The sequence below is a fragment of the Anomaloglossus baeobatrachus genome, chromosome 4 (genome assembly GCF_048569485.1).
Source record: "Anomaloglossus baeobatrachus isolate aAnoBae1 chromosome 4, aAnoBae1.hap1, whole genome shotgun sequence".
Classification (NCBI taxonomy): domain Eukaryota; kingdom Metazoa; phylum Chordata; class Amphibia; order Anura; family Aromobatidae; genus Anomaloglossus; species Anomaloglossus baeobatrachus.
The window spans coordinates 646171293-646189450 of NC_134356.1; the positions used below are offsets into that span (position 1 = coordinate 646171293).

The following is an 18158-nucleotide window of genomic DNA, read 5'->3' on the forward strand; positions in this document are numbered from 1 at the left end:
TCCCGATAGGGGAGTGCAACTTTTTTCAAAAATAGTTCCTGCATTCAAAGGTCGATACATACCTTGCAGACAAAGTTAGTTTAGATTAAAATTGCTCTTTGCAGCGAAAAATGCTGACCACAAGAGCTTTTAGCCATTCATTCCATTCTGTTGCACAAAAAGCCATTTGAGCTCATATCGGAAATCATTCTTACCTTCGACTTCCAAATACTTGGTGTCAAGAGACTCAAACCCCTCAATATATTATTGTTGATTTTTGATACTCAGTGGAAACAAATGTGGCTCTCTAGACAAGATGGAGACAAAATCTCCAAAGAAAAGTGCCACATGTGAGGATCACAATTATGACCTTAAGAGTTTGAGATTGACGCGCCACCTATTGTGCTAACAAGGAAAGCTTCTGTTGCAAACGTGCAGAAGTTGCTTACTCAAAGAAATAAAGTTCTTTTTTTCCACATCATCGACTTCACAGCACAACATTTCCCATATGGTCTAGCGGTTAGGATTCCTGGTTCTCACCCAGGCGGCCCGGGTTTGACTCCCGGTATGGGAATGCAAATTTTTCTGTGCTTGTTTCGACATTCAAAGGCCGACGAAATTGGTTGGCCATTGTGGCCTGTCATTTGACCTAAAATTTCCTTACTTATCCATAGAATATTGGAACTGAATGGTAAAGTTTCTAGGCTCTCCTGCCAAAATAATGAGTAAACTACATACCGTCTGAGGAAAAAACTTACAATCTTCAGTATATTGAATTGACCTGTTAACTCCAGCTCAAATGAGGCAGGATTCAACTACTAAAATGAAAAACAGCTTTTTATTGAAGGCAACACTCTTTTTTTTTTTTAAAACCCTATATGTTTTCTGCAACTCTGTGGAATATCCCATATTAGTTAGCAAGCAGTTTTCTTAGTTTACTGGTTCAATTCCTGATAGGGGAGTGCCACTTTTTTCTGCAATAGTTTCTGCATTCAAAGGTCGACACATACCTTGCAGACAAAGTTAGTTTAGATTAAAATTGCTCTTTGCAGCGAAAAATGCTGACCACAAGAGCTTTTAGCCATTCATTCCATTCTGTTGCACAAAAAGCCATTTGAGCTCATATCGGAAATCATTCTTACCTTCGACTTCCAAATACTTGGTGTCAAGAGACTCAAACCCCTCAATATATTATTGTTGATTTTTGATACTCAGTGGAAACAAATGTGGCTCTCTAGACAAGATGGAGACAAAATCTCCAAAGAAAAGTGCCACATGTGAGGATCACAATTATGACCTTAAGAGTTTGAGATTGACGCGCCACCTATTGTGCTAACAAGGAAAGCTTCTGTTGCAAACGTGCAGAAGTTGCTTACTCAAAGAAATAAAGTTCTTTTTTTCCACATCATCGACTTCATAGCACAACATTTCCCATATGGTCTAGCGGTTAGGATTCCTGGTTCTCACCCAGGCGGCCCGGGTTTGACTCCCGGTATGGGAATGCAAATTTTTCTGTGCTTGTTTCGACATTCAAAGGCCGACGAAATTGGTTGGCCATTGTGGCCTGTCATTTGACCTAAAATTTCCTTACTTATCCATAGAATATTGGAACTGAATGGTACAGTTTCTAGGCTCTCCTGCCAAAATAATGAGTAAACTACATACCGTCTGAGGAAAAAACTTACAATCTTCAGTATATTGAATTGACCTGTTAACTCCAGCTCAAATGAGGCAGGATTCAACTACTAAAATGAAACACAGCTTTTTATTGAAGGCAACACTCTTTTTTTTTTTTTTTTTAAAACCCTATATGTTTTCTACAACTCTGTGGAATATCCCATATTAATTAGCAAGCAGTTTTCTTAGTTTACTGGTTCAATTCCCGATAGGGGAGTGCCACTTTTTTCTGCAATAGTTCCTGCATTCAAAGGTCGATACATACCTTGCAGACAAAGTTAGTTTAGATTAAAATTGCTCTTTGCAGCGAAAAATGCTGACCACAAGAGCTTTAGCCATTCATTCCATTCTTTTGCACCAAAAGCCATTTGAGCTCATATCGGAAATCATTCTTACCTTCGACTTCCAAATACTTGGTGTCAAGAGACTCAAACCCCTCAATATATTATTGTTGATTTTTGATACTCAGTGGAAACAAATGTGGCTCTCTAGACAAGATGGAGACAAAATCTCCAAAGAAAAGTGCCACATGTGAGGATCACAATTATGACCTTAAGAGTTTGAGATTGACGCGCCACCTATTGTGCTAACAAGGAAAGCTTCTGTTGCAAACGTGCAGAAGTTGCTTACTCAAAGAAATAAAGTTCTTTTTTTCCACATCATCGACTTCACAGCACAACATTTCCCATATGGTCTAGCGGTTAGGATTCCTGGTTCTCACCCAGGCGGCCCGGGTTCGACTCCCGGTATGGGAATGCAAATTTTTCTGTGCTTGTTTCGACATTCAAAGGCCGACGAAATTGGTTGGCCATTGTGGCCTGTCATTTGACCTAAAATTTCCTTACTTATCCATAGAATATTGGAACTGAATGGTAAAGTTTCTAGGCTCTCCTGCCAAAATAATGAGTAAACTACATACCGTCTGAGGAAAAAACTTACAATCTTCAGTATATTGAATTGACCTGTTAACTCCAGCTCAAATGAGGCAGGATTCAACTACTAAAATGAAAAACAGCTTTTTATTGAAGGCAACACTCTTTTTTTTTTTTTTTTAAAACCCTATATGTTTTCTGCAACTCTGTGGAATATCCCATATTAATTAGCAAGCAGTTTTCTTAGTTTACTGGTTCAATTCCTGATAGGGGAGTGCCACTTTTTTCTGCAATAGTTTCTGCATTCAAAGGTCGACACATACCTTGCAGACAAAGTTAGTTTAGATTAAAATTGCTCTTTGCAGCGAAAAATGCTGACCACAAGAGCTTTTAGCCATTCATTCCATTCTGTTGCACAAAAAGCCATTTGAGCTCATATCGGAAATCATTCTTACCTTCGACTTCCAAATACTTGGTGTCAAGAGACTCAAACCCCTCAATATATTATTGTTGATTTTTGATACTCAGTGGAAACAAATGTGGCTCTCTAGACAAGATGGAGACAAAATCTCCAAAGAAAAGTGCCACATGTGAGGATCACAATTATGACCTTAAGAGTTTGAGATTGACGCGCCACCTATTGTGCTAACAAGGAAAGCTTCTGTTGCAAACGTGCAGAAGTTGCTTACTCAAAGAATTAAAGTTCTTTTTTTCCACATCATCGACTACACAGCACAACATTTCCCATATGGTCTAGCGGTTAGGATTCCTGGTTCTCACCCAGGCGGCCCGGGTTCGACTCCCGGTATGGGAATGCAAATTTTTCTGTGCTTGTTTCGACATTCAAAGGCCGACGCAATTGGTTGGCCATTGTGGCCTGTCATTTGACCTAAAATTTCCTTACTTATCCATAGAATATTGGAACTGAATGGTAAAGTTTCTAGGCTCTCCTGCCAAAATAATGAGTAAACTACATACCGTCTGAGGAAAAAACTTACAATCTTCAGTATATTGAATTGACCTGTTAACTCCAGCTCAAATGAGGCAGGATTCAACTACTAAAATGAAAAACAGCTTTTTAGTGAAGGCAACACTCTTTTTTTTTTTTAAACCCTATATGTTTTCTACAACTCTGTGGAATATCCCATATTAATTAGCAAGCAGTTTTCTTAGTTTACTGGTTCAATTCCCGATAGGGGAGTGCCACTTTTTTCTGCAATAGTTCCTGCATTCAAAGGTCGACACATACCTTGCAGACAAAGTTAGTTTAGATTAAAATTGCTCTTTGCAGCGAAAAATGCTGACCACAAGAGCTTTTAGCCATTCATTCCATTCTTTTGCACAAAAAGCCCTTTGAGCTCATATCGGAAATCATTCTTACCTTCGACTTCCAAATACTTGGTGTCAAGAGACTCAAACCCCTCAATATATTATTGTTGATTTTTGATACTCAGTGGAAACAAATGTGGCTCTCTAGACAAGATGGAGACAAAATCTCCAAAGAAAAGTGCCACATGTGAGGATCACAATCATGACCTTAAGAGTTTGAGATTGACGCGCCACCTATTGTGCTAACAAGGAAAGCTTCTGTTGCAAACATGCAGAAGTTGCTTACTCAAAGAAATAAAGTTCTTTTTTTCCACATCATCGACTACACAGCACAACATTTCTCATATGGTCTAGCGGTTAGGATTCCTGGTTCTCACCCAGGCGGCCTGGGTTCGACTCCCGGTATGGGAATGCAAATTTTTCTGTGCTTGTTTCGACATTCAAAGGCCGACGCAATTGTTTGGCCATTGTGGCCTGTCATTTGACCTAAAATTTCCTTACTTATCCATAGAATATTGGAACTGAATGGTAAAGTTTCTAGGCTCTCCTGCCAAAGATAATGAGTAAACTACATACCGTCTGAGGAAAAAACTTACAATCTTCAGTATATTGAATTGACCTGTTAACTCCAGCTCAAATGAGGCAGGATTCAACTACTAAAATGAAAAACAGCTTTTTAGTGAAGGCAACACTCTTTTTTTTTTTTTAAACCCTATATGTTTTCTGCAACTCTGTGGAATATCCCATATTAATTAGCAAGCAGTTTTCTTAGTTTACTGGTTCAATTCCCGATAGGGGAGTGCAACTTTTTTCAAAAATAGTTCCTGCATTCAAAGGTCGATACATACCTTGCAGACAAAGTTAGTTTAGATTAAAATTGCTCTTTGCAGCGAAAAATGCTGACCACAAGAGCTTTTAGCCATTCATTCCATTCTGTTGCACAAAAAGCCATTTGAGCTCATATCGGAAATCATTCTTACCTTCGACTTCCAAATACTTGGTGTCAAGAGACTCAAACCCCTCAATATATTATTGTTGATTTTTGATACTCAGTGGAAACAAATGTGGCTCTCTAGACAAGATGGAGACAAAATCTCCAAAGAAAAGTGCCACATGTGAGGATCACAATTATGACCTTAAGAGTTTGAGATTGACGCGCCACCTATTGTGCTAACAAGGAAAGCTTCTGTTGCAAACGTGCAGAAGTTGCTTACTCAAAGAAATAAAGTTCTTTTTTTCCACATCATCGACTTCATAGCACAACATTTCCCATATGGTCTAGCGGTTAGGATTCCTGGTTCTCACCCAGGCGGCCCGGGTTTGACTCCCGGTATGGGAATGCAAATTTTTCTGTGCTTGTTTCGACATTCAAAGGCCGACGAAATTGGTTGGCCATTGTGGCCTGTCATTTGACCTAAAATTTCCTTACTTATCCATAGAATATTGGAACTGAATTGTAAAGTTTCTAGGCTCTCCTGCCAAAATAATGAGTAAACTACATACCGTCTGAGGAAAAAACTTACAATCTTCAGTATATTGAATTGACCTGTTAACTCCAGCTCAAATGAGGCAGGATTCAACTACTAAAATGAAAAACAGCTTTTTATTGAAGGCAACACTCTTTTTTTTTTTTTTTTTAAAACCCTATATGTTTTCTACAACTCTGTGGAATATCCCATATTAATTAGCAAGCAGTTTTCTTAGTTTACTGGTTCAATTCCCGATAGGGGAGTGCCACTTTTTTCTGCAATAGTTCCTGCATTCAAAGGTCGATACATACCTTGCAGACAAAGTTAGTTTAGATTAAAATTGCTCTTTGCAGCGAAAAATGCTGACCACAAGAGCTTTAGCCATTCATTCCATTCTTTTGCACAAAAAGCCATTTGAGCTCATATCGGAAATCATTCTTACCTTCGACTTCCAAATACTTGGTGTCAAGAGACTCAAACCCCTCAATATATTATTGTTGATTTTTGATACTCAGTGGAAACAAATGTGGCTCTCTAGACAAGATGGAGACAAAATCTCCAAAGAAAAGTGCCACATGTGAGGATCACAATTATGACCTTAAGAGTTTGAGATTGACGCGCCACCTATTGTGCTAACAAGGAAAGCTTCTGTTGCAAACGTGCAGAAGTTGCTTACTCAAAGAAATAAAGTTCTTTTTTTCCACATCATCGACTTCACAGCACAACATTTCCCATATGGTCTAGCGGTTAGGATTCCTGGTTCTCACCCAGGCGGCCCGGGTTCGACTCCCGGTATGGGAATGCAAATTTTTCTGTGCTTGTTTCGACATTCAAAGGCCGACGAAATTGGTTGGCCATTGTGGCCTGTCATTTGACCTAAAATTTCCTTACTTATCCATAGAATATTGGAACTGAATGGTAAAGTTTCTAGGCTCTCCTGCCAAAATAATGAGTAAACTACATACCGTCTGAGGAAAAAACTTACAATCTTCAGTATATTGAATTGACCTGTTAACTCCAGCTCAAATGAGGCAGGATTCAACTACTAAAATGAAAAACAGCTTTTTAGTGAAGGCAACACTCTTTTTTTTTTTTTTTTTAAAACCCTATATGTTTTCTGCAACTCTGTGGAATATCCCATATTAATTAGCAAGCAGTTTTCTTAGTTTACTGGTTCAATTCCCGATAGGGGAGTGCCACTTTTTTCTGCAATAGTTCCTGCATTCAAAGGTCGATACATACCTTGCAGACAAAGTTAGTTTAGATTAAAATTGCTCTTTGCAGCGAAAAATGCTGACCACAAGAGCTTTAGCCATTCATTCCATTCTTTTGCACAAAAAGTCATTTGAGCTCATATCGGAAATCATTCTTACCTTCGACTTCCAAATACTTGGTGTCAAGAGACTCAAACCCCTCAATATATTATTGTTGATTTTTGATACTCAGTGGAAACAAATGTGGCTCTCTAGACAAGATGGAGACAAAATCTCCAAAGAAAAATGCCACATGTGAGGATCACAATCATGACCTTAAGAATTTGAGATTGACGCGCCACCTATTGTGCTAACAAGGAAAGCTTCTGTTGCAAACGTGCAGAAGTTGCTTACTCAAAGAAATAAAGTTCTTTTTTTCCACATCATCGACTACACAGCACAACATTTCCCATATGGTCTAGCGGTTAGGATTCCTGGTTCTCACCCAGGCGGCCCGGGTTCGACTCCCGGTATGGGAATGCAAATTTTTCTGTGCTTGTTTCGACATTCAAAGGCCGACGCAATTGGTTGGCCATTGTGGCCTGTCATTTGACCTAAAATTTCCTTACTTATCCATAGAATATTGGAACTGAATGGTAAAGTTTCTAGGCTCTCCTGCCAAAATAATGAGTAAACTACATACCGTCTGAGGAAAAAACTTACAATCTTCAGTATATTGAATTGACCTGTTAACTCCAGCTCAAATGAGGCAGGATTCAACTACTAAAATGAAAAACAGCTTTTTAGTGAAGGCAACACTCTTTTTTTTTTTTTTTTTTTTAAAACCCTATATGTTTTCTGCAACTCTGTGGAATATCCCATATTAATTAGCAAGCAGTTTTCTTAGTTTACTGGTTCAATTCCTGATAGGGGAGTGCCACTTTTTTCTGCAATAGTTTCTGCATTCAAAGGTCGACACATACCTTGCAGACAAAGTTAGTTTGTATTAAAATTGCTCTTTGCAGCGAAAAATGCTGACCACAAGAGCTTTTAGCCATTCATTCCATTCTGTTGCACAAAAAGCCATTTGAGCTCATATCGGAAATCATTCTTACCTTCGACTTCCAAATACTTGGTGTCAAGAGACTCAATCCCCTCAATATATTATTGTTGATTTTTGATACTCAGTGGAAACAAATGTGGCTCTCTAGACAAGATGGAGACAAAATCTCCAAAGAAAAGTGCCACATGTGAGGATCACAATTATGACCTTAAGAGTTTGAGATTGACGCGCCACCTATTGTGCTAACAAGGAAAGCTTCTGTTGCAAACGTGCAGAAGTTGCTTACTCAAAGAATTAAAGTTCTTTTTTTCCACATCATCGACTACACAGCACAACATTTCCCATATGGTCTAGCGGTTAGGATTCCTGGTTCTCACCCAGGCGGCCCGGGTTCGACTCCCGGTATGGGAATGCAAATTTTTCTGTGCTTGTTTCGACATTCAAATGCCGACGCAATTGGTTGGCCATTGTGGCCTGTCATTTGACCTAAAATTTCCTTACTTATCCATAGAATATTGGAACTGAATGGTAAAGTTTCTAGGCTCTCCTGCCAAAATAATGAGTAAACTACATACCGTCTGAGGAAAAAACTTACAATCTTCAGTATATTGAATTGACCTGTTAACTCCAGCTCAAATGAGGCAGGATTCAACTACTAAAATGAAAAACAGCTTTTTAGTGAAGGCAACACTCTTTTTTTTTTTTAAACCCTATATGTTTTCTACAACTCTGTGGAATATCCCATATTAATTAGCAAGCAGTTTTCTTAGTTTACTGGTTCAATTCCCGATAGGGGAGTGCCACTTTTTTCTGCAATAGTTCCTGCATTCAAAGGTCGACACATACCTTGCAGACAAAGTTAGTTTAGATTAAAATTGCTCTTTGCAGCGAAAAATGCTGACCACAAGAGCTTTTAGCCATTCATTCCATTCTTTTGCACAAAAAGCCCTTTGAGCTCATATCGGAAATCATTCTTACCTTCGACTTCCAAATACTTGGTGTCAAGAGACTCAAACCCCTCAATATATTATTGTTGATTTTTGATACTCAGTGGAAACAAATGTGGCTCTCTAGACAAGATGGAGACAAAATCTCCAAAGAAAAGTGCCACATGTGAGGATCACAATCATGACCTTAAGAGTTTGAGATTGACGCGCCACCTATTGTGCTAACAAGGAAAGCTTCTGTTGCAAACATGCAGAAGTTGCTTACTCAAAGAAATAAAGTTCTTTTTTTCCACATCATCGACTACACAGCACAACATTTCCCATATGGTCTAGCGGTTAGGATTCCTGGTTCTCACCCAGGCGGCCCGGGTTCGACTCCCGGTATGGGAATGCAAATTTTTCTGTGCTTGTTTCGACATTCAAAGGCCGACGCAATTGGTTGGCCATTGTTGCCTGTCATTTGACCTAAAATTTCCTTACTTATCCATAGAATATTGGAACTGAATGGTAAAGTTTCTAGGCTCTCCTGCCAAAATAATGAGTAAACTACATACCGTCTGAGGAAAAAACTTACAATCTTCAGTATATTGAATTGACCTGTTAACTCCAGCTCAAATGAGGCAGGATTCAACTACTAAAATGAAAAACAGCTTTTTAGTGAAGGCAACACTCATTTTTTTTTTTTTTTTAAAACCCTATATGTTTTCTGCAACTATGTGGAATATCCCATATTAATTAGCAAGCAGTTTTCTTAGTTTACTGGTTCAATTCCTGATAGGGGAGTGCCACTTTTTTCTGCAATAGTTTCTGCATTCAAAGGTCGACACATACCTTGCAGACAAAGTTAGTTTAGATTAAAATTGCTCTTTGCAGCGAAAAATGCTGACCACAAGAGCTTTTAGCCATTCATTCCATTCTGTTGCACAAAAAGCCATTTGAGCTCATATCGGAAATCATTCTTACCTTCGACTTCCAAATACTTGGTGTCAAGAGACTCAAACCCCTCAATATATTATTGTTGATTTTTGATACTCAGTGGAAACAAATGTGGCTCTCTAGACAAGATGGAGACAAAATCTCCAAAGAAAAGTGCCACATGTGAGGATCACAATTATGACCTTAAGAGTTTGAGATTGACGCGCCACCTATTGTGCTAACAAGGAAAGCTTCTGTTGCAAACGTGCAGAAGTTGCTTACTCAAAGAATTAAAGTTCTTTTTTTCCACATCATCGACTACACAGCACAACATTTCCCATATGGTCTAGCGGTTAGGATTCCTGGTTCTCACCCAGGCGGCCCGGGTTCGACTCCCGGTATGGGAATGCAAATTTTTCTGTGCTTGTTTCGACATTCAAAGGCTGACGCAATTGGTTGGCCATTGTGGCCTGTCATTTGACCTAAAATTTCCTTACTTATCCATAGAATATTGGAACTGAATGGTAAAGTTTCTAGGCTCTCCTGCCAAAGATAATGAGTAAACTACATACCGTCTGAGGAAAAAACTTACAATCTTCAGTATATTGAATTGACCTGTTAACTCCAGCTCAAATGAGGCAGGATTCAACTACTAAAATGAAAAACAGCTTTTTAGTGAAGGCAACACTCTTTTTTTTTTTTTAAACCCTATATGTTTTCTACAACTCTGTGGAATATCCCATATTAATTAGCAAACAGTTTTCTTAGTTTACTGGTTCAATTCCCGATAGGGGAGTGCCACTTTTTTCTGCAATAGTTCCTGCATTCAAAGGTCGACACATACCTTGCAGACAAAGTTAGTTTAGATTAAAATTGCTCTTTGCAGCGAAAAATGCTGACCACAAGAGCTTTTAGCCATTCATTCCATTCTTTTGCACAAAAAGCCCTTTGAGCTCATATCGGAAATCATTCTTACCTTCGACTTCCAAATACTTGGTGTCAAGAGACTCAAACCCCTCAATATATTATTGTTGATTTTTGATACTCAGTGGAAACAAATGTGGCTCTCTAGACAAGATGGAGACAAAATCTCCAAAGAAAAGTGCCACATGTGAGGATCACAATCATGACCTTAAGAGTTTGAGATTGACGAGCCACCTATTGTGCTAACAAGGAAAGCTTCTGTTGCAAACATGCAGAAGTTGCTTACTCAAAGAAATATAGTTCTTTTTTTCCACATCATCGACTACACAGCACAACATTTCCCATATGGTCTAGCGGTTAGGATTCCTGGTTCTCACCCAGGCGGCCCGGGTTCGACTCCCGGTATGGGAATGCAAATTTTTCTGTGCTTGTTTCGACATTCAAAGGCCGACGCAATTGGTTGGCCATTGTGGCCTGTCATTTGACCTAAAATTTCCTTACTTATCCATAGAATATTGGAACTGAATGGTAAAGTTTCTAGGCTCTCCTGCCAAAATAATGAGTAAACTACATACCGTCTGAGGAAAAAACTTACAATCTTCAGTATGTTGAATTGACCTGTTAACTCCAGCTCAAATGAGGCAGGATTCAACTACTAAAATGAAAAACAGCTTTTTAGTGAAGGCAACACTCTTTTTTTTTTTTTTTTTTTTAAAACCCTATATGTTTTCTGCAACTCTGTGGAATATCCCATATTAATTAGCAAGCAGTTTTCTTAGTTTACTGGTTCAATTCCTGATAGGGGAGTGCCACTTTTTTCTGCAATAGTTTCTGCATTCAAAGGTCGACACATACCTTGCAGACAAAGTTAGTTTAGATTAAAATTGCTCTTTGCAGCGAAAAATGCTGACCACAAGAGCTTTTAGCCATTCATTCCATTCTGTTGCACAAAAAGCCATTTGAGCTCATATCGGAAATCATTCTTACCTTCGACTTCCAAATACTTGGTGTCAAGAGACTCAAACCCCTCAATATATTATTGTTGATTTTTGATACTCAGTGGAAACAAATGTGGCTCTCTAGACAAGATGGAGACAAAATCTCCAAAGAAAAGTGCCACATGTGAGGATCACAATTATGACCTTAAGAGTTTGAGATTGACGCGCAACCTATTGTGCTAACAAGGAAAGCTTCTGTTGCAAACGTGCAGAAGTTGCTTACTCAAAGAATTAAAGTTCTTTTTTTCCACATCATCGACTACACAGCACAACATTTCCCATATGGTCTAGCGGTTAGGATTCCTGGTTCTCACCCAGGCGGCCCGGGTTCGACTCCCGGTATGGGAATGCAAATTTTTCTGTGCTTGTTTCGACATTCAAAGGCCGACGCAATTGGTTGGCCATTGTGGCCTGTCATTTGACCTAAAATTTCCTTACTTATCCATAGAATATTGGAACTGAATGGTAAAGTTTCTAGGCTCTCCTGCCAAAATAATGAGTAAACTTCATACCGTCTGAGGAAAAAACTTACAATCTTCAGTATATTGAATTGACCTGTTAACTCCAGCTCAAATGAGGCAGGATTCAACTACTAAAATGAAAAACAGCTTTTTAGTGAAGGCAACACTCTTTTTTTTTCTTTTTTTTAAAACCCTATATGTTTTCTGCAACTATGTGGAATATCCCATATTAATTAGCAAGCAGTTTTCTTAGTTTACTGGTTCAATTCCTGATAGGGGAGTGCCACTTTTTTCTGCAATAGTTTCTGCATTCAAAGGTCGACACATACCTTGCAGACAAAGTTAGTTTAGATTAAAATTGCTCTTTGCAGCGAAAAATGCTGACCACAAGAGCTTTTAGCCATTCATTCCATTCTGTTGCACAAAAAGCCATTTGAGCTCATATCGGAAATCATTCTTACCTTCGACTTCCAAATACTTGGTGTCAAGAGACTCAAACCCCTCAATATATTATTGTTGATTTTTGATACTCAGTGGAAACAAATGTGGCTCTCTAGACAAGATGGAGACAAAATCTCCAAAGAAAAGTGCCACATGTGAGGATCACAATCATGACCTTAAGAGTTTGAGATTGACGCGCCACCTATTGTGCTAACAAGGAAAGCTTCTGTTGCAAACATGCAGAAGTTGCTTACTCAAAGAAATAAAGTTCTTTTTTTCCACATCATCGACTACACAGCACAACATTTCCCATATGGTCTAGCGGTTAGGATTCCTGGTTCTCACCCAGGCGGCCCGGGTTCGACTCCCGGTATGGGAATGCAAATTTTTCTGTGCTTGTTTCGACATTCAAAGGCCGACGCAATTGGTTGGCCATTGTGGCCTGTCATTTGACCTAAAATTTCCTTACTTATCCATAGAATATTGGAACTGAATGGTAAAGTTTCTAGGCTCTCCTGCCAAAATAATGAGTAAACTACATACCGTCTGAGGAAAAAACTTACAATCTTCAGTATATTGAATTGACCTGTTAACTCCAGCTCAAATGAGGCAGGATTCAACTACTAAAATGAAAAACAGCTTTTTAGTGAAGGCAACACTCTTTTTTTTTTTTTTTTTTTAAAACCCTATATGTTTTCTGCAACTCTGTGGAATATCCCATATTAATTAGCAAGCAGTTTTCTTAGTTTACTGGTTCAATTCCTGATAGGGGAGTGCCACTTTTTTCTGCAATAGTTTCTGCATTCAAAGGTCGACACATACCTTGCAGACAAAGTTAGTTTAGATTAAAATTGCTCTTTGCAGCGAAAAATGCTGACCACAAGAGCTTTTAGCCATTCATTCCATTCTGTTGCACAAAAAGCCATTTGAGCTCATATCGGAAATCATTCTTACCTTCGACTTCCAAATACTTGGTGTCAAGAGACTCAAACCCCTCAATATATTATTGTTGATTTTTGATACTCAGTGGAAACAAATGTGGCTCTCTAGACAAGATGGAGACAAAATCTCCAAAGAAAAGTGCCACATGTGAGGATCACAATTATGACCTTAAGAGTTTGAGATTGACGCGCAACCTATTGTGCTAACAAGGAAAGCTTCTGTTGCAAACGTGCAGAAGTTGCTTACTCAAAGAATTAAAGTTCTTTTTTTCCACATCATCGACTACACAGCACAACATTTCCCATATGGCTAGCGGTTAGGATTCCTGGTTCTCACCCAGGCGGCCCGGGTTCGACTCCCGGTATGGGAATGCAAATTTTTCTGTGCTTGTTTCGACATTCAAAGGCCGACGCAATTGGTTGGCCATTGTGGCCTGTCATTTGACCTAAAATTTCCTTACTTATCCATAGAATATTGGAACTGAATGGTAAAGTTTCTAGGCTCTCCTGCCAAAATAATGAGTAAACTACATACCGTCTGAGGAAAAAACTTACAATCTTCAGTATATTGAATTGACCTGTTAACTCCAGCTCAAATGAGGCAGGATTCAACTACTAAAATGAAAAACAGCTTTTTAGTGAAGGCAACACTCTTTTTTTTTCTTTTTTTTAAAACCCTATATGTTTTCTGCAACTATGTGGAATATCCCATATTAATTAGCAAGCAGTTTTCTTAGTTTACTGGTTCAATTCCTGATAGGGGAGTGCCACTTTTTTCTGCAATAGTTTCTGCATTCAAAGGTCGACACATACCTTGCAGACAAAGTTAGTTTAGATTAAAATTGCTCTTTGCAGCGAAAAATGCTGACCACAAGAGCTTTTAGCCATTCATTCCATTCTGTTGCACAAAAAGCCATTTGAGCTCATATCGGAAATCATTCTTACCTTCGACTTCCAAATACTTGGTGTCAAGAGACTCAAACCCCTCAATATATTATTGTTGATTTTTGATACTCAGTGGAAACAAATGTGGCAATCTAGACAAGATGGAGACAAAATCTCCAAAGAAAAGTGCCACATGTGAGGATCACAATTATGACCTTAAGAGTTTGAGATTGACGCGCCACCTATTGTGCTAACAAGGAAAGCTTCTGTTGCAAACGTGCAGAAGTTGCTTACTCAAAGAATTAAAGTTCTTTTTTTCCACATCATCGACTACACAGCACAACATTTCCCATATGGTCTAGCGGTTAGGATTCCTGGTTCTCACCCAGGTGGCCCGGGTTCGACTCCCGGTATGGGAATGCAAATTTTTCTGTGCTTGTTTCGACATTCAAAGGCCGACGCAATTGGTTGGCCATTGTGGCCTGTCATTTGACCTAAAATTTCCTTACTTATCCATAGAATATTGGAACTGAATGGTAAAGTTTCTAGGCTCTCCTGCCAAAGATAATGAGTAAACTACATACCGTCTGAGGAAAAAACTTACAATCTTCAGTATATTGAATTGACCTGTTAACTCCAGCTCAAATGAGGCAGGATTCAACTACTAAAATGAAAAACAGCTTTTTAGTGAAGGCAACACTCTTTTTTTTTTTTTAAACCCTATATGTTTTCTACAACTCTGTGGAATATCCCATATTAATTAGCAAACAGTTTTCTTAGTTTACTGGTTCAATTCCCGATAGGGGAGTGCCACTTTTTTCTGCAATAGTTCCTGCATTCAAAGGTCGACACATACCTTGCAGACAAAGTTAGTTTAGATTAAAATTGCTCTTTGCAGCGAAAAATGCTGACCACAAGAGCTTTTAGCCATTCATTCCATTCTTTTGCACAAAAAGCCCTTTGAGCTCATATCGGAAATCATTCTTACCTTCGACTTCCAAATACTTGGTGTCAAGAGACTCAAACCCCTCAATATATTATTGTTGATTTTTGATACTCAGTGGAAACAAATGTGGCTCTCTAGACAAGATGGAGACAAAATCTCCAAAGAAAAGTGCCACATGTGAGGATCACAATCATGACCTTAAGAGTTTGAGATTGACGCGCCACCTATTGTGCTAACAAGGAAAGCTTCTGTTGCAAACATGCAGAAGTTGCTTACTCAAAGAAATAAAGTTCTTTTTTTCCACATCATCGACTACACAGCGCAACATTTCCCATATGGTCTAGCGGTTAGGATTCCTGGTTCTCACCCAGGCGGCCCGGGTTCGACTCCCGGTATGGGAATGCAAATTTTTCTGTGCTTGTTTCGACATTCAAAGGCCGACGCAATTGGTTGGCCATTGTGGCCTGTCATTTGACCTAAAATTTCCTTACTTATCCATAGAATATTGGAACTGAATGGTAAAGTTTCTAGGCTCTCCTGCCAAAATAATGAGTAAACTACATACCGTCTGAGGAAAAAACTTACAATCTTCAGTATATTGAATTGACCTGTTAACTCCAGCTCAAATGAGGCAGGATTCAACTACTAAAATGAAAAACAGCTTTTTAGTGAAGGCAACACTCTTTTTTTTTTTTTTTTTTTCAAAACAATTTTTATTGATTTTACAAACTTATTTCAATATCGTATCAAAAGTAGTATGATTTACAAAAGACAAGATTGCAGCTGTCGATAAGTATCATTGGAAGGGGTAGAATCCCCTCTCTATCTCCAATCCCGCTTCAGATTGCATTGACAGATAATGAATCAGAGTTAAAAAATCCAAACATAACATAAATGAAACAAACCCCTGAACCCCTGTGCCATTCTCTAATAGTTCTAGTGCCAATGTCATGTCTTGATGACGTCATGTTGTCTCGCCTTTGTCCCTCACCTGGGTCCCTGCTAATTAGTCCTCAGCTTTCCCAGACTATCCTGGATTTCATTTATGAGGTACCACTCCGTATGTCTGAAGGGTGCCACTAAATGGCTTATGTCCTCCTGTTTGTAATGAACTTCTATAAAAGTTTTCCACCTCCTAAAAAACTTGGTTGTCAAATTATCCTTGTCCCTTTCTGCTTCTAATTTCTCCAGCCTCAAAAGGTTGTGCAGTTCACTGATGACTTCCCCTATGGCTGGGGCCTCCTCCTGTATCCAGTGCCTTAGGATGCATCTTTTAGCTATCATGGCTATGTCATGTATGATTACAAATGTTTTTTTGTCCCGAGCGTTCAATCCCCCTCTAACTCCACCCTCCAAAAAGTGGAAGATCCACACCATTAGTTCTAGTTTGCAGGAAATTTTCCATATTGTTTGAACTAACGCTCTGACTTGGTACCAAAACCTCTTTATTGGACTGCATTCCCACAAACCGTGCAGCATGTCTGTTTTTTCTTTGTGGCACTTAGGACACCGTGCCTCCCTGCCCGGAATGTTGAAGCCCAAAACAGCCCTGTGTAATATCCTAAATTGGGTGTCCCTCCAGCTCTCGTTAGTGACTTGTTTCCTCATCTGAACCCATCCTTTCAGTATGACCTCCACTACTTCCTGTCCTTTCAGTTGTTTTTCCCATGCTAGAAGTGTTCGACTATCTTCCCTGGATATTAGCACACCTCTAAATGTTTGGTATATTCGGGAAACATTTACATTTGTTACGCTACATCCCATGAGCTCATCAATCATGCTCTTGTTCAATTCCCTTCCAATCTCACCAAGCTCTTTCAGTACTCCATGTTTCAATTGTTCGTACTGCATAATGTGGGAGCCGTTGAGATTGTACTTATCAAGCACCTCCCGACCTGTCATCCATCTTCTCTCTTCCACATTCATGACATCTATCAGACTCCTAATGCCTCTCTCTTTCCATTTGAGGAATAATTTATTCTCTCTCCCCTGGGGAAAGTTTGGTGACGCCCAAGGATTTAGGTATTTTGATACCTTCCAGGAGAGTCCCAATTTCCGTCTAACCAATCTCCAGGCCAACATGGTGTCTCGAAATATAACCGAGTTTCTTATATGACCTTCAACCTTAGACATTGGGGAGTGTAAAATGGACGTCAGGTCCCATGGTTCTGCATACTTGAGTTCCGTTCCATAATCTGAGTGCCTGCTCGTTCCTCTCAGCCAGTCAATCACATGTCTCATAATGCATACAATGTTATACCCTCTGACATCCGGAAAATTTATCCCACCCTCCTCCACTGACTTCATCAGCGTGCGCAGCTTTATTCTGGGTTTCCTTCCCCTCCAAACAAAGTCTGCATACGCTGAATTAAGTCTGTTGACATCTTTCAGTGTTATCAATAGCGGGATCGTCTGAAAGGGGTACAGCAGCCTAGGGAAGCTCATCATTTTTATGAGGTGACATCGTGCCAATAGTGGCAGGGGCAGCCCCTTCCAGCCCCTCAACTGGTTAATGATTTTTCTAATCAATGGACCATAATTCAATTTATAAATTAATTCCGTCGTCCTCCCTATATGCACTCCCAGGTACTTTACTGATGAGTGCGCTATAGGGATCCCATTCACATGACCCTCACTTGGGTTTCCCACAGTTGGTCCTTTGCCTCCGCCCAGGAATAAGAGCTCGCATTTTTTTTTGTTTAACTTAAAGCCTGAAAAGGCACCAAATTTTCCAATCATATCAAGTGTCCAGGGTAGGTCCGCAACAGGGTCCCCCATATACAAAATCACGTCATCGGCGAACAGCGCTAACTTCATCTCTTTTCCCCTTATTTTGATCCCTTTAAAACTATTGTGACCCTGCAGCACTCTTGATAGGGGTTCTATTGCAAGGTTAAAAAGTAGGGGGGATAGCGGGCATCCCTGTCTCGTCCCTTTCATCAGGGGGAACACGTCAGACAAAAATCCCGGTGTGTGGATCCTTGCTCCCGAGTTGGCATACAAATTGTTAATGTAAAGTCTCATCCTACCCACTATCCCTGCGGCCTCCATCACCTTGTCCAACCAGTTCCAGTTAACATTGTCGAACGCTTTCTCAGCATCAAGCGTGACTAAAGCA

General features: G+C 39.5%; 12 non-coding genes across 12 annotated transcripts; all 12 read left to right on the forward strand.

The window, feature by feature from the left end:
* Positions 1–2339: 2339 nt before the first annotated feature.
* On the forward strand, positions 2340–2411 carry TRNAE-CUC (transfer RNA glutamic acid (anticodon CUC)). Its single transcript has one exon. It is a non-coding gene; the product is annotated as a tRNA-Glu (tRNA).
* An 859-nt stretch (positions 2412–3270) lies between these two features.
* Positions 3271–3342, forward strand: TRNAE-CUC (transfer RNA glutamic acid (anticodon CUC)). Its single transcript has one exon. It is a non-coding gene; the product is annotated as a tRNA-Glu (tRNA).
* Positions 3343–6055: 2713 nt separating this feature from the next.
* On the forward strand, positions 6056–6127 carry TRNAE-CUC (transfer RNA glutamic acid (anticodon CUC)). The gene has a single exon. It is a non-coding gene; the product is annotated as a tRNA-Glu (tRNA).
* An 859-nt stretch (positions 6128–6986) lies between these two features.
* TRNAE-CUC (transfer RNA glutamic acid (anticodon CUC)) lies at positions 6987–7058 on the forward strand. Its single transcript has one exon. It is a non-coding gene; the product is annotated as a tRNA-Glu (tRNA).
* Positions 7059–7921: 863 nt separating this feature from the next.
* Positions 7922–7993, forward strand: TRNAE-CUC (transfer RNA glutamic acid (anticodon CUC)). The gene has a single exon. It is a non-coding gene; the product is annotated as a tRNA-Glu (tRNA).
* Positions 7994–8847: 854 nt separating this feature from the next.
* On the forward strand, positions 8848–8919 carry TRNAE-CUC (transfer RNA glutamic acid (anticodon CUC)). The gene has a single exon. It is a non-coding gene; the product is annotated as a tRNA-Glu (tRNA).
* Positions 8920–9779: 860 nt separating this feature from the next.
* Positions 9780–9851, forward strand: TRNAE-CUC (transfer RNA glutamic acid (anticodon CUC)). The gene has a single exon. It is a non-coding gene; the product is annotated as a tRNA-Glu (tRNA).
* Positions 9852–10707: 856 nt separating this feature from the next.
* TRNAE-CUC (transfer RNA glutamic acid (anticodon CUC)) lies at positions 10708–10779 on the forward strand. Its single transcript has one exon. It is a non-coding gene; the product is annotated as a tRNA-Glu (tRNA).
* Positions 10780–11642: 863 nt separating this feature from the next.
* TRNAE-CUC (transfer RNA glutamic acid (anticodon CUC)) lies at positions 11643–11714 on the forward strand. The gene has a single exon. It is a non-coding gene; the product is annotated as a tRNA-Glu (tRNA).
* An 861-nt stretch (positions 11715–12575) lies between these two features.
* TRNAE-CUC (transfer RNA glutamic acid (anticodon CUC)) lies at positions 12576–12647 on the forward strand. The gene has a single exon. It is a non-coding gene; the product is annotated as a tRNA-Glu (tRNA).
* A 1794-nt stretch (positions 12648–14441) lies between these two features.
* On the forward strand, positions 14442–14513 carry TRNAE-CUC (transfer RNA glutamic acid (anticodon CUC)). Its single transcript has one exon. It is a non-coding gene; the product is annotated as a tRNA-Glu (tRNA).
* Positions 14514–15369: 856 nt separating this feature from the next.
* Positions 15370–15441, forward strand: TRNAE-CUC (transfer RNA glutamic acid (anticodon CUC)). The gene has a single exon. It is a non-coding gene; the product is annotated as a tRNA-Glu (tRNA).
* Positions 15442–18158: the final 2717 nt, after the last annotated feature.